Below are 20,857 nucleotides of genomic sequence, written 5' to 3'. Positions count from 1 at the left end.
CATGAATATTTCCATTAAGAAAACCTGGACACTTCCTCGACAGGTGAGCTTTACTATCCTTTACTGAATCAGGACATTTAACAAAGGAGCCACCAAAATTTATGGGCACTGTCATGTAAGAGTGAAATCTGTCTTACTAATTGCTAACATGTGTCCTTTTGAAATTTGTTTGTGTGGGGGGCTTATTGGTTTTGTTTTGGTTCTGGTTCTTATTACGTATTTTGTGTTCCCAATTTGTATTTTTATGTTGTGAACCATCCCGTGATCTTCAGACGAACAGTAGAAATCATGATGGTGATGATGATATATCATTATTATTATTTATGCCGCCCATCTGACTGAGTATACATATTTAATAAATAAGAATAACAATATATGAGTCTCAGCAGCACCAGGCTACACCAGGGATGTTTAGTGCTGCAGTGACTGGGAACTGGGTATTATCAGAGATGGATCAGAATATAGTGCATTTCTCAAAAAAAAAGGCTGATTTACTATGTTGAAGTCATAACTTCTGCCACCTCAAGCACTTTAAGCTACCCACTCCAAAGAAAAATGATGCTGAGTTTCTTCCACGGCTGTCTTTAGCAGATGCGGTGTCAGGGTGCAAATATCCCCCCGTGCCCCCAAATTACCACGGATAGAGTTGGGGTGGACCGCCCAGGGTGTAACCACTGAGGGGGGTAACAAAATGGCAGGCAGGACTCACTGCGGCGTCTGCATGCGTCTCTCCTGGGAGTGACGCAGTGGCTTGGGCACCCGCAGGCTCTACGCTGCCCCAAACAGTCCGCCCGCCGCCTCTCCCTCAGCTGTAGGGCGGCTGAGTGGGAGGAGGCAGGCAGACTCCTCAGTGGCCCCACGGAGTGTCCTGCCCTGCCGGGCCCCATGGGAGGCTGGTCTGCCCCTGGGTGTGGGGCATACTCGTTGCCCCAGACGCCCAAATGGCTTCCTCCGTCACTGTTTGGCACGACCAGGTGCCAGCAGGACAGCCAATGCCGTACCCCCTGCCAGATCGCCACGGGCCGCAAAGCTACCCACCATAAAATGTGGGTGGAGTCACACTGGTGATGCTTTGGATCAGATAGCTGAATACGAATCATCTTTGATGGGCACCATTCAAAAGAGCAAGGGCAGAATTCTGACTGAAAACAACGAGACACCGCCTTTCAAAAGTTCAACTCAAGCGAAGGTGACAGAAATGCACTTTTGACATCGTATTTCCCTTTGTCCACCTAATCTAATACTTCAATTTTATAGTTCAGTAATTTTAAATTAAAAAATGCTTTAGCCTTTTGTTCAATAGCATTAACATAAAATTCTGGCGCTGCCACAAAATTAGCATCCTCAGTAATCAGCAGCTTAAGCCCAGCTACTCAGAATGTCTCACTATCGTATTATTGCTTCTTCCATTTAAGATTATTATATTTCTCCAGCCTTTGTGTAGAAAGCCGTGGCTGCCCTACTATCGGTTGCTGCTTAGACAGAAATGCTATTTTTAAAAATGCAATTGCTCTAATTCCTTCTGAAAAGGATACTATAAGCCATTTTGCTACTACAAAAGCACAAGGGCATAACAAGTGAATCTGGCATGAAAACATACTTTGTCATTCTGCACATTTGTGAACGCATAAAATATAATCACCGAGTAATGATAGCTGCTTCTTTCTTCTTTTTCAAAAAACAGAACACTGGATTAGTATCAAATTATGAAAAAATAATGATTTAATACACAAGTGGCAGCCTTTACCGGCAGTTTTCATTAAAGTAGGCTAATGACTATTTGGGATTCTTTTTCAAGGCTGAACTGGCAATGACACCCGTAGCGAAAGGTGCCTAAAATGATTTGTTTTAAGTGCTCATTCATGGCTTTTCATAGCTTCAGCTCCTTAGGTAGGACACGTTTAGGTCTCATTCACATGTGCATGTGTATCGCTCGATTTCTCTGCAGTCGATCACTCAATGTCTAGCAGCTGAATATGTGAACTGATTCCACTTTACAATACAGCGGTACTTTGGTTCTCAAACGCCTTGGTTCCCAAGTGTTACATTTTTCGAAAGCTGAACATCCAATATGGCTGTCGGCTATTGTTACCAGGGCACCCACACCAATCAGAAGCTGTGTCTTGGTTTTTGAACATTTTGGAAGTCAAACAGACTTCTGGAAAGCATTAAGTCTGGCGCTTTGGTTTTTGCTATTTATTTTGCGTTTTTGTTTTTGAGGCTTTGTTGTGACTGTTTTCATGACTATGTGGAACCCAGTTCAACTACTGACTGATTGATAGATTAATTGATTGATTGTGTGACTGCGGAAATGGATCAAGCCCCCCCCCCCATCCAAATAATGACTATCATCAGTGCAGGTAAGAAGAAGAAAAAAATTACAATTTTGTCATCTACAATACTGTCTTCTTTATTTTATAGTATAGTACATTGTTTATTGCTTTCATTTTATAGATCAATGGTCTCATTAGATAATAAAATTTGTGTTAAATTGCTGTTTTAGGGGTTGTTTTTAAAAGTCTGCAATGGATTAATCCGTTTTGCATTAGTTTCTATGGGAAAGCGTGCATTGGTTTTGGAACGCTGTGGTTTTGGAACAGACTTCCGGAACGGACCAAGTTTGAGAACCAAGGTACCACTGTATTAGTGTTATTTGCCTGATGAGGCACCAGCTTGTGAGGGCAATTGGGGGGTGCTGGGAGGAGCCAGGGGTGGAGCCAAATGTAGCAGCCATGTGGCTTCAATGGCCCGTGGCTTCTCCTTCACCTCCTCCTCACAGTACCACCAGTGGAAGGCTGATTCTCTGTGGCAAGAAGAGGAGTAATTGGCCATTACAGTGGTACCTCGGGTTACAGACGCTTCAGGTTACAGACTCCGCTAACCCAGAAATAGTACCTCGGGTTAAGAACTTTGCTTCAGGATGAGAACAGAATTTACGTGGCGGCAGCAGCGGGAGGCCCCATTAGCTAAAGTGGTACCTCAGGTTAAGAACAGTTTCAGGTTAAGAACGGACCTCCAGAACGAATTAAGTTCTTAACCCGAGGTACCACTGTATAGCTCCACCACATTCAACTCTGTGCTTCATCTCTGCACTTTTGGGACATTGTGGGGGGCTGGCCCCAACCCCCAAAATATTGGCTTGGCTCCCCAGGAGCTTGTATAAATTTACCTAATGGTGACCAACTCACACATACTAGTAATCACTTGATATTGCTGTCAACAAGTGATGTCTGTACTGTTGGGATACTGCCAGGGAGACATCAGCCATCAAGCCCCCACGTCGATTCCGGACGATCCATCAATCTCCCGTAGACACGCAGTATCATTCAATTAGCGACACGAGCTCCAGAAATAGCTTGCCACATTCCAGAGCTGGTGCACGCTCTATCAGCAGAATTCACACAGCGAAAGATGCACGCAGGAGAGCATTATTTACAATTTTATTCAGCGTTGGTCAGAACAAAGAAAACATGACTGCCTGCGTTGATGTCTCAGGCACAGAGAGAGAAACGAAAGCAAAGACAAAACAGAAACATCCTGTGAACAGGAAATACGCAGACTCTGTGACTCACAAAGCCTGCTCCCTTTTAAGGTGGAACGGAAATATCCTAACATGTACATGTATGAAGCAGCTCACAGGCCTGGTATTCATTAAAAGCAGTGCTTTCCCCCCCCTTTACGGATGCAGGGGTACGCATACCCCTGAACATTTTGTGAATCTTTGTACTTTTGTCCATTTACTATATTTATTTTTCCTGATTTGAACTATAAAATGGTGGTTTTCTTGAGTCAAAACATTTTTTAAGAAAAAAAAGCACCAATTATAAGAAAAACCAGATGATGCGCTAATGACCGCTCCCCGCTTAAAACGGGGGGCGCCCTTTGCATGGACGCGCGCAGCCCCTGGATCTGGAGCGGCCCCAACAGTATAGGCTTGGCTTTGCCTTCCCTCAGGTGGGATACCTGGAGGTCTCCGCCTACCTCAGTCAGTTGTCCAATCCCACCTGGGGGACGCGTTGCCAAGGAGACCAGGCCAGGTAGGGGAGGGATTACCTGCCCACACAATAGAGGGAGGATCTTACCTGGGAATCCTCACTTGGCTCCAGTTTCTAGAGATTGCAATGTTGGATTGCAGGTGCAGGGCTCACAATATGGTTTGCCCTTTTGAGCAAAACATAACAACAGCCCTCTGCGCATAGGAAACTAGGGGTGGTGTTCAGTTTTACTTAGAGTAGACCCACTGAAATTAATGGGTATGACTAAATCAGGTCCATTGATTGCAACAGGCCTACTCTAAGTAAACTAATTTGAATGCTACCTTAGCCTATGGTCAAATTATGTATTATGTTAAAAACACAGCTATATTAGCAGTGGAACGAATCCTCTCATGAGGTTGTGGGCTCTCCTTCCTTGGAAGTTTTTAAAGCAGAGGTTGGATGGCCATTTGTCATTGATGCTTTAGTTGAGATTTGCACCTCAATATCTTTTTTTTATAAGATATTTATTAAGATTTTTTCACACATTACAATAAAAATGGAAAAAGAAAAAGAAAAATGCAAAATAAAAACAGTTAAAAACACATTAATTTTCCGTTTCTTATTTTCCTTAAGCTTATTTCCCCGGACCTCCTCATACCTCCCTTTTTTGTATTCCACTTAAATTTATTAGTTCAGCAAATCCTCACCATTAAGCTTTTACCCATTTATAGACCTTTGTTTCATATTCTCTTAAAGCATTACAGCTAGAAACCACTTAATTTCTATCCAACATCATTCTAGCATTTATTAATTTTACAATATTTCTCTAAGTAATCTTTAAATTTCTTCCAATCTTCTTCCACCGACTCTTCTTCCTGGTCCCAGATTCTGCCAGTCATTTCTGCCAATTCCATATAGTCTATCACCTTCATCTGCCATTCTTCCAAAGTGGGTAGATCTTGTGTCTTCCAATACTTTGCAATGAGAATTCTTGCAGCTGTTGTAGCATACATAAAAAAAGTTCTATCCGTCTTTGGCACCAATTGACCGATTATGCCCAGGAGAAAGGCCTCTGGTTTCTTCAAGAAGGTATACTTAAATACCTTTTTCAATTCATTATATATCATTTCCCAGAAAGCCTTAATCCTTGGGCACGTCCACCAGAGGTGAAAGAATGTACCTTCAGTTTCTTTACATTTCCAACATTTTTTGTCGGGCAAATGATAGATTTTTGCAGAGATTTGCACCTCAATATCAGCAAGACAAAGGAGATGGTGTTGGACTTTCGGAGGAAGAGAGGAGAACTAGGCCTGCTGTACATTAGGAAGGGCTGTGTGGAGAAAGTCTCTTCCTTTAAATTCCTAGGAGTTTATCTCAGTGAAGACCTTACTTGGAAAATCAGTACAACCCAGGTGGTTAAGAAAGCCCAACAGAGACTCCATCTCCACAGAGTATTGCGAAAGAACGATGTCAATCAACATTTGATTATCTCCTTCTACCTGTCAACAATAGAAAGTGTCCTTTCACACTGCATAACAGTGTGGTACTCTGGTCTGACATCAACTGATAGGAAGTGCCCACAGAGGGTGGTGAATACAGCACAAGATATTATGGGCTGTCCCATGAATCTGCTGGATGAAATAGCGGAAGAACGTTGCCTCAGGAGAGTGAGGGAAATTCTCGGGGATGATTCACACCCTGGCTGGCACTTTCTTGATCTCCTGCCCCAGGCAGAAGATATAGAAGCATGATTAGTCACGCCAACAGGGTAAAGAACAGCTTCTATCCATGGACTGTTAGGCTTCTGAATGAAAAGGTAACAAGAGGGCAACTGACTTTCGGGTTTGGTGGGTGTGCGTCAGTAAACGAGGGGAAATAAGACTAAGAGAGCTGAGTGGGGGGTGCTTATGTAATCTCGCTGTATACAAGTTGTACAAGTGACAATAAAGTATTTTAATTTCAATTTCTGCATTGCAGGTGATTGCACTAAATGAACCTCCCCTCCAACTCTACAATTCTATGTTTTTATGATCTGCGAGGGTTTTCTTTTTTTAAATAAAAATGCTAAGCCTCAGGACCACAATTGTAATAGGGAATGCATTATATGAAAAGACAAGGCTACCCCCTCCCTTTGCCATGATTCTGACAACCACATGTGCACATAGCACCAATGGGAATCCCTCCCCTTAACTCTTGTCCAGTTTTGGAGGTTCAGACCAAGAGCATTTATTTTGATGTTTTGTTGGTCCAAATGCCCCATGCCTCAAGAAACATCACTCCATGTTTGGAGTTGGTCCAAATGCCCCTTGCCTCCTGAAATCTAGTCCGCAGGCTTTTCTGTCAGTTTCATTTTTGTGGGCAGTAGCGACAGTCACAGCTCAGAGTAGGAGTCCTTACGGTGGCAGCTTCAAAACTCTGGAACTTACAGGAGGTCAGATTCCTCATGCTCAACTTGTTTTGGGTTCTGTGGTTGCTTAATATGATGTTGGATGTTCTCGGTGTTTGTTTTATCTGTATTTTTTAAAAAAAGTATTTATTGTAAACTCCTCCAAACAGCCAGAAAAGTGGCATGCCAATATTTTAATATATAAATAAGTAGATGGATCAGAATACATCTTTCCCATAGTCCAGGGGAGCCCAGACTTTTTCACAGAGGGCCAGATATGATGAAGTGAACATGCATGGGGGCCAACCAATGTTGTTGAGGTTTTTTTTAGGATCTTACCCCAAAGTTGTTGAGCTTTAAGGATTTAGGATTTTTTAGGATTGAAATAAACTGCCACAGGGGCCAGATTAAACCAACCAGCGGGCCAAATTGAGCCCCCAAGTCGGACTTTGTACATGCCTGCCATAGTCCTATCGCATTTAAAATGGATCCCTGAAATATATTGCTCTTTTGTGTAACTAGAAACATATTCTAGAATGAATAAATAAATGAGTACAATAAATTCTTTTTTTAAAAAAATACTTGCAAAATTTCAACACACTTCTAGTTTGGTGTTTGTTTTTTTCTCTGTTAGGGTTTTTGGAAACTATCCAGCATTCTGGCTAAAACTCACTATTGCAAGGAGGAAATAGCATTTCTGATCGAGATGAGATTTTTATCTGCAGTGCCTATGATCCAACAATTCCCTCAGTGACAACAAATATATCATCACCTTTCCATTGTAAGGCCTGTAGCTATTTTCTTTCTTGATACAAACAACTTTTAATACATCCTTTCATATGTTAGCAATATACTTCCCCAGATTTATCATAAAATCAAAACTGGAGAGAGAATTTTTCATTCGGAAGACTAATGGCTACAATAAATTCTTGAGCTAGGATGAAAACATGAAGAGGAAGTACGGGGAGAAGAAAGACTCCCATCATCAATATCCTGTACAATGGCTTTTGTTTAGTTAAGCTACAGGATGATCCAAGGTTTGCAGTTTGCTACAGGGCCTCACCTCCTTCCGGAGGGGAGGTGCTGTGGGCGGGAGACGATTCCCGCATCACGCAGGGGGCGTTATGCCCCCTGCCCCCTCCACATGGCTGGCACGCCATGCCCCCGGTTGAGCACCCAATCAGGCGGCTTGGTGGGGGCGTGGTTTGCTGCTTGAGACGCAGCCGTGCCAGCCATTCAGCCCATTCGCTCACCTTCTCGTCGCGAGTCACCCACCCACCACTCCCTTAGGGCTTAGGGCTTAGCTTTTCTCTTGACCTTACTATGGACCTATGGTTGGTCGCCCAGGTTGCCCAGGGCGCCTGATAGGAATTTTCCCAACTGGCATTAGGCTTCTTGGTTTTTCGCCTACCTCGTAGCAATCGTCACAACTTCCTTGGTATTTGGCAGTTAGGCATTGGAATGTGTTGTTGGTGTGTGGAAGGGCAAGGTGTGGCCATCGCCTACCCCTTCAAATTCGGGTATTCCGTTAAAGGAATCCGGCGGTCATGAATCCTGTCCGATGCCTATGTGGCGGGGGGCCACGGCATGACCCTCGGTGACATTAGGGGAGAGCTTATAGTTGTATTAGCATCAACAGGCTCCCCCTACTGGTGGTTAAACCCCTCTGCAGACTCACCCCTCTTCGAGTGGGTGGAGTCAAATCTACCGTGGTCCAATGCCTAAGCCAATACCTTCTCACTTGCTGTAATCAATAAAGTTGTGGGCTGTTCTTGCCCATTAACCCCACCAAGCGGGGGTCGAGTCCTCGAACCACAACAACGAGGTATGTGTGCAACCCTGTCAGTTTCTAACCCTGCTTCCCTTCCACAAGGTCTTCAAAGCGGCTACAAACCCCAATAGACATCCTGGTTAAGATAGGAACCCTGGTAGCGTTAACCATGGTTGAGGCTAGTGGAAAGAGGGCTTGATCATTGTGTTGTGTTGGGTGATATAGGGAGTGGCGTTATCGCCTTCAATATGGGAGTCCCAAGCTGTGATGGCCTTTCTAGGTCAAAGCTAGCACAGCAGGAAGCAGATCACGTGACCAATGGCATCTCTTGATGCCAATTTGAATATTTGAATGTGAAATGTGCAGAACAGCCTCATGGACGCAGCTGTGTCGGAAACAAAGTATCATCTGATCCCAGTGTTTTCACAGCTAAGAACATAAAAAGATAAGAAGATCCCTGCTGGTTGAAACCAAAAGTCTATCTGCTCCAGCTTTCTGTTCTCACAGTGGCCAGCTGGATACCAATGAGAAGCCGCCAAGCGGGGCACAAGTGCAAAACGCCTGCTGTTGTCCCTCAGCAGCTGGTTTTTGGAGTCTTACAGCTGCTGATACCGGCGGTGATATACAGGCATCACGACAAGTCCGCAATAACAGCTTTATCCTCCGTGAGTTTCTCCAATTCTCTTTTAAAGCTATTGACAGCCCTTTTCAAGCATTCTGTTTGTTTGTGTGATGGAAATCATGTGAGGGAGAGCAGGGGTGCACTGGAAAATTCTACACCCTCCAGCATCCCTTTCCCCCCATCCTGGCTTTCATGAGTTTGATGGTGAATTTTTTGGAGGAAGGGGCCTGCTTTATGGATGGAGGGATTCCTGTACAGTATAGAATTGGGGATCTAAATTCTTCCAAGAGCCTCCAGTAATGCAGAAGGTTCTCCACCTCAGATGTTTGTCCTTACCAGATTCTGGACAACTGGTTGGGGGAGGGATGGTGATATACCCAAAAAGTTCACCAACGTGCCCTTGCTCTCCCTCATGGGATTTTCATTGCACAAAGACACAGAATGCCTGAATTGGACTTATATTGATGGCCATGACCAGATCTTGTGGGGCTTTCCAGGAATGACCCATGTAAAACCACTGCACTTTTTTAAAATAAATAAATAAATATACTTTTCAGGTTTATACATTTCACTGATTTTATGATCATTTTGACATTTCAAAACTTGACTTCCTTCCCCCTCTTTCTGTAGTCCCTTAAATTTACTTTTAAAATATTCTGCATATCCAAATTAACTTAATCTGCTCATATATTTGTCTTTTTTAAAGATATGCTCTTAGGAAACTGCAGGTTCTTACCATAATCCTGCCAATGCTCTTATCTGTTTACCATTTATCTGTAAATATTCAATAAACCATTTCCGTTCTTTTATTTAAAAAAATGTTATCTTGATTTCTTATTTTTCCGGTATTTTTCTCCATTTCTGCATATTCCATAGGTTTTTGTATCCATTCTTCTTTGGCTGGGATTTCTGTGCATGCATTGATTGCCACAGTGGTTGCAACGATGAATCTACCAAACAATCATATCAAGCCACTCCTTGACTCTGCTTTCCACCCTCCTTTGGCTGGCTGGAACGTGCCCTTGAACTCAGGGCCGTAGGAAGGGGGGTGCGGGGTTGTGGTCTCCCCGGGTGTCATCCCTGAGGGGGTGACAAAACAGCAAGGGGGCGGCACTTACCATGCGGCCTGGCCTTCAGCAAGCCTGAGCCACGCGTCTCTCCTGGGAGTGACGCAGTGGCTCTGGGCCCCACACTGCTTGAAATGGCAGCATGGAGCTTGCATCCCCCCGGTGGACTCCATGGGCAGCTCACTGCACACACACCCTGGGCGGATCACCACACCTCCCCCTGGGCAGATCACTGCGGTACCCCCATGCGCAGATCGCCATGTTAGAATTCCTGCTCCATGTTTGCAGTCATGGGATTGTGGTCTATCACATGACGGTATATGTTTGGGAAGTGGGAAGTGACGGAGACAGGATGTTTGTGTTACTGAGTTCCGTGAAGTGGGACTATTGTCCTTTGTTCTTTTCTCTTTGCTGTCTGATGCTTAAGAAGGAGGGAGCCATGTTTCAGTGCTCCGTGTGTGTTTATATGTAAATAAAGTAGATTAGCCAAAATGCTGAGTTGCTGAGGTCTGTGACGCAAGCTGCGAAGACTCTTCAGATCCCTAAGTGTGCTGATGTCTGTTGTTTGGGCTGACGAAAGCTTATGAAGCTCCCGAACGATCGACCAGAAGGGAGAGAACATGCCAGTCGGGCACGTGTCTCTGCCAGGGTCCTACTTGAGTGTAGGCTGAGCTCCTTACACACCGCCCCGCCCCGTGGGTGGTTCGCCTGGACCCTGTCGCTCCAGGTGCTGAAACAACTAGCTACACCCCTGCTTGAACTCAGATAAGGCTTGTCCAAACAAGGAACAGAGAGGAGTGTTTAAGTGCAGGTAGAAACTCTACTACTGTACCAAGGTAAAGTTTGCGTCCACTGCTCTTCCCATTTTGGGCTAGAAACGTTGGCCCCCATTGACATACGGCCCTCAAAAGTGAGCCCTGGTGGCAATGTGACTCTTGGGCTGAAAAGAAGACCCCCCACACACACACACACCTTTCCTCTGTGGCTTCATTCCTCAAGAACTTGTTGAGAAAGAGGGCGAGAGACCCTTGTTTCCTTCAACCCGGAAAAGCAATATTTATATCTCAAGTAAAAGTCGACAGTTTCAAATGCAGAGAATTAATTGAATGTACAGTATGTGTGTTTTCCACTGCTGGGAAACCGAAGAGGTCCATAATTCATATATCCACATAAACAATAAGAATATATAGTATTAGTTAATGTTAAAAGCACGTGCTAAATTATTTTCATGCCATTATGAGTTTGGATGTGCACTTTTCACAGCTACGGGTAAATAAATAATACTAATTTAATTTGTTTTCCCCTTACAGCAGAAATGGAAAAGGAAAGAACAACGTTCCCAGTAGAGCACTTGGTTAGTTATTACTTTAGAAAACCGTTTTAGTCAATACATGCACCTGGGTCCCAGGAAGTGCCTCCATTATGGTCTGCTCAACAAAGCAACACAAACTGAAGGGGGGGGGCTGACCAACTAGCATATTCTACATCATCCAGTATGTCAAATTCTGTCAGGAATACTTATTTGAGTTTGAGTGTAATGTGAAAGTGGAAGAGCAGTTCCTGGTCAGACTCCAAACACCCCAAAATGCATACCGCTTTGGGATGATTTTGTGCCCTGTTGACGTATTTGTGAAACTTCAAAAATGCACATAGTAGGGATGTGCGCAGATATGAGGTTTTGTTTTGACCCCAATTTAGCATTTTGCATAAGAGACGAAATCCGTTAGGACCAATATGGCTCCAAATCCTGATTCAGGAAATCTGGTGGTTTTTCATTTCACTAGTCATTATTATGAGAAAAGCAAAAATTGTTGTAACTTTATTTCTCTTTGACAGAAGCAGATAAAATTTGCAGGCAAAGTAACCCCCATCTAAATGGATAATGTCTGGAGGGTTTTATGCATATCACCTGGGGGGAAAGGGTTTTTTAAAATTTGAAACCATCTCTCTCTGTTTTTTTTAAGGATTGGATGAAATAATAATAATAATAATAATAATAATAATAATAATAATAATAATAATAATAATAATAATTTATTATTTGTACCCCGCCCATCTGGCTGGGTTTCCCCAGCCACTCTGGGCGGCTTCCATAGAAACCAAAAATACACTAAAATATCACACATTAAAAACTTCCCTGAACAGGGCTGCCTTAAGATGTCTTCTGAATGTCAGAAATTTTCAGGCATGATAGCTTCTCCTAAGGAGATGACGACTGCCAAATTTCAGAGTGACAGATACAGCTGTTTTCTTATAAGGGCAGCCTTTACAGTTGTGAGTGGTTAAAAAAGCTCCTGTGTTGTTTTGTGGGGTGAAAACCAATATATATGAAAATAGCATATGTCAGAGAGCACTCCAGAAAAATATCAGAAGGATAGGTGCAGGGGTTAGGGAGCGATGGTAAACGGGGGAGGAGAATAGCTGTCAGCTCGAGTTCTGCTCAACTTGTACCAAAAATCACAGGAACAAAGCACAAAGCTGGTTTGAAAGGAGTAGGTGGGGAGGGGGCATATGCGAAACCAGAAGGACTCAGATTTCCAGCATTTTCCAAGCAGGCACCATGTGAGTTTAAGGACAAGTATACACAACAGCCATGCAATAATGACTGCTTTTACTAGTCAGCCCATGATGGCTGTCTGTTTTTTTAATAATAATAATAATTGGTCATCTGACTTGTTTGTCATAGGAAACTACCTTTCCCAAGGGTCATGTTCCTGCTCCTAATTAAACAACACAGATAATAATAGTAATAATAATTTATTTATACCCCGCCCATCTGGCTGGGTTTCCCCAGCCACTCTGGGCAGCTTCCAACAGAATATTAAAATACAATAATCTATTAAACATTAAAAGCTTCCCTAAACAGGACTGCCTTCAGATGTCTTCTGAAAGTCTGGTAGTTGTTTTTCTCTTTGACATCTGGTGTAGCAGCCCTTCTTGTCATTTGTTGTTGTTTGTTGTTGTTGTTTAGTCGTTTCCGACTCTTCGTGACCCCATGGACCAGAGCACGCCAGGCACGCCTGCCACAGTTTGGTCAAATTCATGCTGGTAGCTTCGAGAACACCATCCAACCATCTCGTCCTCTGTCATCCCCTTCTCCTTGTGCCCTCCATCTTTCCCAACATCAGGGTCTTTTCCAGGGAGTCTTCTCTTCTCATGAGGTGGCCAAAATATTGGAGCCTCAGCTTCAGGATCTATCCTTCCAGTGGCTGATTTCCTTCAGAATGGATAGGTTTGATCTTCTTGCAGTCCATGGGACTCTCAAGAGTCTCCTCCAGCACCATAATTCAAAAGCATCAATTCTTTGGCGATCAGCCTTCTTTATGGTCCAGCTCTCACTTCCATACATCACTACTGGGAAAACCATAGCTTTAACTATATGGACCTTTGTTGGCAAGATGATGTCTCTGCTTTTTAAGATGCTGTCTAGATGCTTGTCATTAGTGCCACCAAATAAGTCACATGGGGGGTAGCAGGGGAAACTTTTGGGGTGTCCTGGTTTTTACTTTTCGAAATACGGCAGCCCTAATTCAGGCCCAAAGTAGCTCATTGTGGGCAAGCCCATGCTGAACTGAGCCCAGGGACCGCCGCCCATCATTTTCAGCAGAATCCGAATATGGGCAGATGCAATGCTTTTCATCTAGTTTAACTGGATATGTTTGCAATGCCCTTTATTGTTTTGCTGCGCAAGCTGACAATATATAATGGGTGGTCAAGAAATTGAATGATGGATGGCTGAAAGAATGAACATGCTTAAGTTAGGACAAGCATGGTGCGATTCAGTGCTACAACTACAAAACTGCCCCTCATCTAAAAAAAATTGTCCCTTTTTATAAAACACTAATTTGTCCGTTTTTATAAAACACACAGGGCTGGAAATCATTATCTGAGTAACACTGCAGTTCTCACTCTTCATGGTTTTAAAGATGAGATTTGGTGGGAGAAGGGATTATATTTTGTGCCTTCAGTTCCAATCGCCTTTGCAATGTGGAAAAACAAAAATATAAATGCAGGAGTAGTTGGTCTCTGAAATGTACAACTCTTGGTAGAAGGATTTTATCGATGGGGAGAGGAACTTGGGAGCTTATAGAAACCAAGTCAGGAACACTCCTGTTGGCAAAGAACAATGCAAAGCAAGCATAAGCATAAGCTTCAGGTGCCCAGTATGGAAGGAAGGAGCTAAAAACAAGAGAATTGCATGCATAACAACCTCTACAACAAAGGGAAGCAATTTAGTATTGCCCTCTTTGCATGGATTATTGTGAACCGGCAGAGGCAAACTCGGCCCTCCAGATGTTTTGGGACTACAGTTCCCATCATCCCTGACCACTGGTCCTGTTTGCTAGGGATGATGGGAGTTGTAGTCCCAAAGCAGCTGGAGGGCCGAGTTTGCCTATGCCTGATTGTGAAGATAAAGCCCTATCACTTGGTCAGCCATAATCCCACTAGGTGACAAAGACTGCATTTGGCAAACGATGGAAATAATATGCAGCTGTCCCTTGGCATTACCAGCACCACGTTCAAAAGATTTTTTTTATTTTTTAAGTTACATCTCCCCCACCCCTCTAGTCTGATCTGTATGTCCCCGGGACTTTTACTCAGAGTCTGTTCAAAGACTGATAAACAGTGTGAGCAACATAACAGCATCAGCACAGGTGTGTTAAATTCCCTAAATATTCCAGATACAAAACACAGCCTCAGCTGCCAAAACACTGCTGACTGTCTTGAATGACATGCTCATGCTTTTGAAAGCTGCTGTGATGCTAGAATAACGCCATCTGGTTGGGGAGGGGGGAATTAAAGATCTCTGCTTTTTGAGATGCAGAAGATAAATGGGACCCTCAGCTCTTCGGGATGCATCCAGGGGGCAGGGGGAAATCTCTTCTACGTCTCTATTTAAAAGGAGCCTTTTCTTCCTTGCTTCTAATCACCCTGCATGCAGAACAGAGAAGTAATTTGGCATTTACTATCTCCCGAAGTCACTGAGTGATTGAGGCAAAGCATATTGCCTGACGGTGCACATAATAAATGAAAAGAGGGGAGCGGGTGGACCTTAAAAAAAAATATCTTATTTCTGTGCTGGAAACCTGACATAGTTTAGCGAGGGATGAATGTCATCGCTTAGAAATGAAAGGTTATGCTATATTAGTTAACAAAATTGCTGCCTCGAGACAACGGAGGTAGCAGATGTTCCATCACATGACCCAGTGACCTTTACCACTTAAAGGTCAAACGCTGCGCCTTCGCACAAAAGGTGTCATTTGAGAATCGGGGTTTGTGTGTATTTGTCATGTAGCTCAATCAAGGAGATATGACAACAAATAGCTGGTCAAAGTCTGTCAGGGTCAGCCAAAGCGTGATAGAGTGCTCCAGGTCACCTTAATGGCTCCAATACTACAATTCACGTCGATGTCAGCATGCATCGCAGTAAATGGCTTCCGTGTTATGTATTTTTCTTCACTAATTGCTTCTTTGACCTTATTGTTAACCAACCACTTTTGATTAGAAAATTGCTCCATGAAATCAGATTCTTACGGCAGCGTAACAGCTGTCTAATGGCTGTTGAGGTACACCCATCAATCAATACTTTAGGGCGTACTTGATTTTCCATTCACTGTCAGATGACAAAAGAAAACATCTATGAACTGATAATAAGCAAACAATTTGCAAATGTAGACATTTTGACGATAGCACCTTTTTGGTTTATTTTCTCCAGAAAATAAATAGCGGAGTACAGTTTAAGCATCCGGACAATTTCTCAAATATTACCCATTGTTGAAAATAATACCAAAGGTGCAATCCTGCATGCTAACCCAAGAGTATATTTCACTGAATTCAGTAGGCCTCATTTCTGAGTAAGCATTCATAGGATTGTAATGTTAGGTAAGTGGGGGCAGACTTTGGTAATATTTCATAATATGGCGCCCTATGCAAGGCCAAAATTTGGCACCTCCAGTTGGATCTTCTCAATTACGAATCTTCTCTATTTTGTGTCCCCTTAGCTTGGCACGCTGTACAAAGGAACCACCTACACAGCCCTAAATAAAGCGCTGAGGTAAACATCAGCTTCATGTACTGGGACTTGGTTTTTTAAAAAAGGAATAAAATTCTGAGGGCAATTTACATACTCCTAATATTTTGTATCTTTTCAATCAATGAATGAGGAATTTGTCCCATTATACCAGGCAACTATATAAACCTCAGCTATGAGGAGATTTCACCCCTCCCATACCCAAGAATCTCCTGATCATCTCCTGATGGTCTCTGCTGACTCTCCAGAGAAGAGGAGGCGTGTCCTGCCTATCTACTTATTCTGCCCAGCAACATATCTGTGTGAGAGAGAGAGAGTCAGTCAGTGTATCGGAGAAAGTGAGAGTGTTAGAGATCCTAGAGATAAGATTGCTGCTAAGTGCAGCTGCAGACTCTCAGTGTAGCATTGATTTATGCTTAGAATATTCAGCTCTGTATATAGTTTTGTATCATAGTTGTAGTTATAGAATAAAAGGAAGATATTCTACAGAGCTGCTCTCCGAGTGGTTTATACTCTGCAAGACTCTGCAAAACTCTGCTGCGCAACGACTGTATTATTGAGACAGTGAATCCGGTGCTCTCAGCTCTGAGCTGTGAGTCCACAGCACTGTGACCTGCTCCTGTGAGAAGGAGGTCTCTGGCGGTGCTACCCAGCTCGCCCAGCCCAGTCGGGGTTGAGGTGCATGAGTCCAGTTGGTGCACTGGCTCTAGGGCGATGCTGACATCGGTTATGGGCCCAGTCGTTGTTCCAGTCGTCTGACCTGGCGTTGTTCCAGTCATCCCAGGCGTCCCAGTCGTCCCAGTCGCCAGAGGTTTCTGTTGCTGATTGCCGGACGGTGGAACGGACGCTGCATGCTGGACTGATTTGTGGTGCCCAGAAGCAGAGCTGTTTTGGAGCAGAGTGTTCAAGCTGCCGCTGTTGCTGTTGCTGCTGCTTGATTTATGGAGGTATGTTGCTGACTGCCAAAGGAAGAAGATAGCATCCCTGTTTGCCTGTTAATTGCGCTCTGAGTGGGAGAGAGAGTGGCTGAAGGAGTCAAGGCTTTATCTGTGTTGCACGAGGGAAGTGTCTTGCTCTAAGTAATAGCAGACATGGCCTGTGCACATTCTGGCCAGATGGCTCTGTCCTTTCCTCTCCTCATGCCTGAAACCTATGCAGTTTGGCAAGTAAAGATGAAAGCGCTTTTACAGAGGGAAAAGCTATTTCACACAATAGAAGATGACCCTCCAGATAAGGATGCAGATGATTGGGCTGAATGGCATGCTGCAGATATGAAAGCCCGAGGGACAATTGTTTTGAGTGTTTCAGACCACTTGCTGGTGAACTTAGAGGGTCAAGAGACTGCACAAGCTGTTTGGCATAAGTTGAGAGATATGCATCTGAGGCAGAATGCTGGTTCCAGTGTGATTTTCTTTAAGAAGCTGTGCAGGCTGCAGTTGGAGAAAGGTGGTGATTTGCCTAGCCATCTATCTCAATTAAAGCGTCTCAGACAGGACCTTGTTCAGCGAGACCTAGCTATTTCAGAGGCTGTGTTTGCAATGCTAATGATCAATAGCCCAGATGAGTCTTATGATGGAGTGGCTGCCCAGATTTCCACGGTGCCTTCTGACCGGCTAACAGAAGATTATGTGTCTAGCGTGCTTCTGAATGAGTGGGATCGCAGACAGGCTGTTAGAGAAAGCCGGGAAGACTGTGCTGTTAAAAATGTGCTTGAAAATGTGCCTGAGTCTTCAGCAGGGGAAAGTGAAAGTGAAACTGCTGCTGTTAAAGCTTTGAAATTGAAGCGGTGCTTTTCGTGTGGAGCACAAGGCCATTTGAGTTTCCAGTGTAAGAAGTCTTCAAAGAAGAAGGGAAACTTCAGAGGCAGAGGGGGAGGAGGAAGAAATCCCCAAGCACCTGCTACTTCAAAGGCCTTGATCTCTCGCTGTTCCAGTCAACGTGGGCGGAGTTTCTTCGTGGTCGACTCTGGCTGTTCAAACCACGTAGCCAAAGATAAGAATCTCTTTGTTTAGCTTGAGAAGCAAGAGAAAGAAATTCATCAAGCAGATGGGACAGTTCTCACGAGTGTGGCTCAGGGAACTGTGTTCTTAAAGAGCCTGAATGCAACTATTAAGAATGTCCTGTATGCACCTGATATTCAGGACAATTTGTTGAGTGTTTCCCAGCTTGATCGTCAAGGGTTTAAGGTGGTGTTTGCTAAATCTCGCTGTGAAATTCTTAGAGATGGCAAGCTCATTTTGTATGCAAAATGTGTAAATGGATTGTACCAATTGCCTTTTGTTTCAGGTACAGGCACTGCAGAAGCAACTGAGAAAGAGTGTTGCAATTTATCTGTAGATAAGAATGAGAAGTTGCATGACCAATGTATTCATTATTATCATCGCGTTTATGGTCATCAGAATTTCCAGGCTGTGGCAAAAATGCCTGATATGGTTCAGGGTATGAAGTTGAAAGAATGTCCCTACCACATGAAATGTGTTTCTTGTGCTGAGAGTAAGGCAAGGCAAGCTCCCAAAGGTACAGAGTCTGGGAGAGAGGCCAAGAAACCATATGAAGTCATTCATGCAGACTTAGTGGGGCCTCTAGCGCTCTCTAGAGGCAATTCAAGGTTTTTCATGGTTCTGATAGACTCCTATTCGAAATATGTTTGGGTCTATATGCTGCAGAAAAAGTCTGAAGCCTTTACCAAGTTTCGCCAGTTTTGTAAATGGCTCAGAAATGTACATAATGAGAATGTACATTGTCTTTTCACAGACAAGGGTGGAGAGTTTTGTTCAGAAGAGTTTGAGAGTTTTCTTTCTGAACAGGGCATTGAGCATAGGACCGCCACGCCCAGATCACCCTGGCAGAATGGTTTATGTGAGAGAGTGAACCAGACCCTACAGCAAGGAATCAGAACGCTGTTACATGATTTGGGGCTGCCCAATCCCTTTTGGGCTGAAGCTCTTTCGTTTTTCTGTCATGTGTATAACAGGAGGTACCAGTCTAGTGTAAATTGCACCCCATAAGAGATGCTTCACGGAAGAAAGCCATGTGTAAAGCATTTTAAAATTTTTGGTTCGGAGGTTTGGGTGCACACCTCACAGGGTGACAAACTGAGCAAGCGTGGAGAACATGGTATTTTCCTAGGATATGAGAAAGGGTCTTATCGTGTTCTGATCCCAGACACGAAAACCATAAGGCTGACCAGGAGTATTGATGACAATCCACAATGGGACAGAGTTGGCGTTTTTCAGTGCCATCCCACTTGTGATGATGTTGCAAAAGGGGCAAAGAAAGTTAAGAGAGAGGCAAGTGTTGTTGGTGATAATTCTGATGCCAATGTAGTTCCAGATGGTGGCACAGATTATCAGAGCACAAAAGCCTCAGGTGAGTCTGACGCTGACTCAGACTTAGCAGCTTCATATACTTTAGCTCCCCATTCTCCCAAAGAGGAGGAAGCACCAGAACAAGAGGATCAAAGAGTTCTGCGCAGGTCCGAGAGAACAACCAAGGGTGTACCACCGAAAAGGTTTTCTGAAGAGTTTGCAAAGACTGCGGTCACAAGCAACTCTGGTGGGGTTTTTAAACCAGGCATGAAGTGTGCTGAGAGTAATAGCACAAAACGCTTTATTTATTTCCTTACCTGATATTTGAAGGAAAGCGTATATTTGAGTTCTGAAAATGGTTTGTTCAAATCTGCCTAATTAGAGATGTCAATTTGCATTTGAGAGAAAGAAATGTGTGTGAAGATTTTTCCAGAAGCTGCTTATTAAATGGTATTGTAAAAGTGTTTTATATGCCGGGAAAAGAGATACCTGCAGATATGTTAACCAAGGTTGTAAGCAAAGAACAACTTTTGGAGTGTATGTGTAAATTGCAGTTATGTTAAAGATTCTTGAAATGGTCGGATGAAATGGGGGAGGATGAGGAGATTTCACCCCTCCCATACCCAAGAATCTCCTGATCATCTCCTGATGGTCTCTGCTGACTCTCCAGAGAAGAGGAGGCGTGTCCTGCCTATCTACTTATTCTGCCCAGCAACATATCTGTGTGTGAGAGAGAGAGTCAGTCAGTGTATCGGAGAAAGTGAGAGTGTTAGAGATCCTAGAGATAAGGTTGCTGCTAAGAGCAGCTGCAGACTCTCAGTGTAGCATTGATTTATGCTTAGAATATTCAGCTCTGTATATAGCTTTGTATCATAGTTGTAGTTATAGAATAAAAGGAAGATATTCTACAGAGCTGCTCTCCGAGTGGTTTATACTCTGCAAGACTCTGCAAAACTCTGCTGCGCAACGACTGTAGTATTGAGACAGTGAATCCGGTGCTCTCAGCTCTAAGCTGTGAGTCCGCAGCACTGTGACCTGTTCCTGCGAGAAGGAGGTCTCTGGCGGTGCTACCCAGCTCGCCCAGCCCAGTCGGGGTTGAGGTGCATGAGTCCAGTTGGTGCACTGGCTCTAGGGCGATGCTGACAAGCTATACCTCTTGTAAATGGGACGTGGGTGGCGCTGTGGTCTAAACCACAGAGCTTAGGGCTGGCTGATCAAAAGGTTGGCGGTTTGAATCCCCGTGATGGGGTGAGTTCCTGTTGCTCGGTCCTTGCTCCTGCCAACCTAGCAGTTCGAAAGCATGTCAAGTGCAAGTAGATAAATAGGTACGGCTCCGGCGGGAAGGTAAACGGCATTTCCATGCGCTGCTCTGGTTCACCAGAAGTGGCTTAGTCATGCTGGCCACATGACCCGGAAACTTTCTGTGGACAAACGCTGGCTCCCTTGGCCTATAGAGCGAGATGAGCGCTGCAACCCCAGAATCGTCTGCAACTGGACCTAATGGTCAGGGATATACCTCTTGTAACAAAGGTAAAAGGTAAAGGACCCCTGGATGATTAGGTCCAGTCAAAGGCGACTATGGGGTTGCGGCACTCATCTCGCTTTTCAGGCCGAGGGAGCCAGTGTTTGTCCACAGAAAACTTTCCAGGTCATGTGGCCGGCATGACTAAACCACTTCTGGCACAATGGAACACC

At 44.1% G+C, this 20,857-nt stretch overlaps 2 long non-coding RNA genes across 2 annotated transcripts in view; both read left to right on the top strand.

Annotated features, from left to right (window-relative positions):
• The window catches only part of LOC308596684, a 492,091-nt gene that overhangs the window by 434,682 nt on the left and 36,552 nt on the right, over nucleotides 1–20,857 (top strand). The gene's annotated exons all lie outside the window — the stretch shown is intronic.
• LOC308596630 lies at nucleotides 1,061–15,915 on the top strand. Its single transcript, XR_014012584.1, has 4 exons — nucleotides 1,061–1,189; nucleotides 1,799–1,890; nucleotides 11,134–11,177; nucleotides 15,826–15,915. It is a non-coding gene; the product is annotated as an uncharacterized lncRNA (long non-coding RNA).

This window comes from Podarcis bocagei (genome assembly GCF_964188305.1).
Source record: "Podarcis bocagei genome assembly, chromosome: 10".
Taxonomy (NCBI): Eukaryota; Metazoa; Chordata; class Lepidosauria; order Squamata; family Lacertidae; genus Podarcis; species Podarcis bocagei.
The sequence above is the reverse complement of the archived record's forward strand: the minus strand, read 5'-3'. Positions and strand labels throughout refer to the sequence as shown.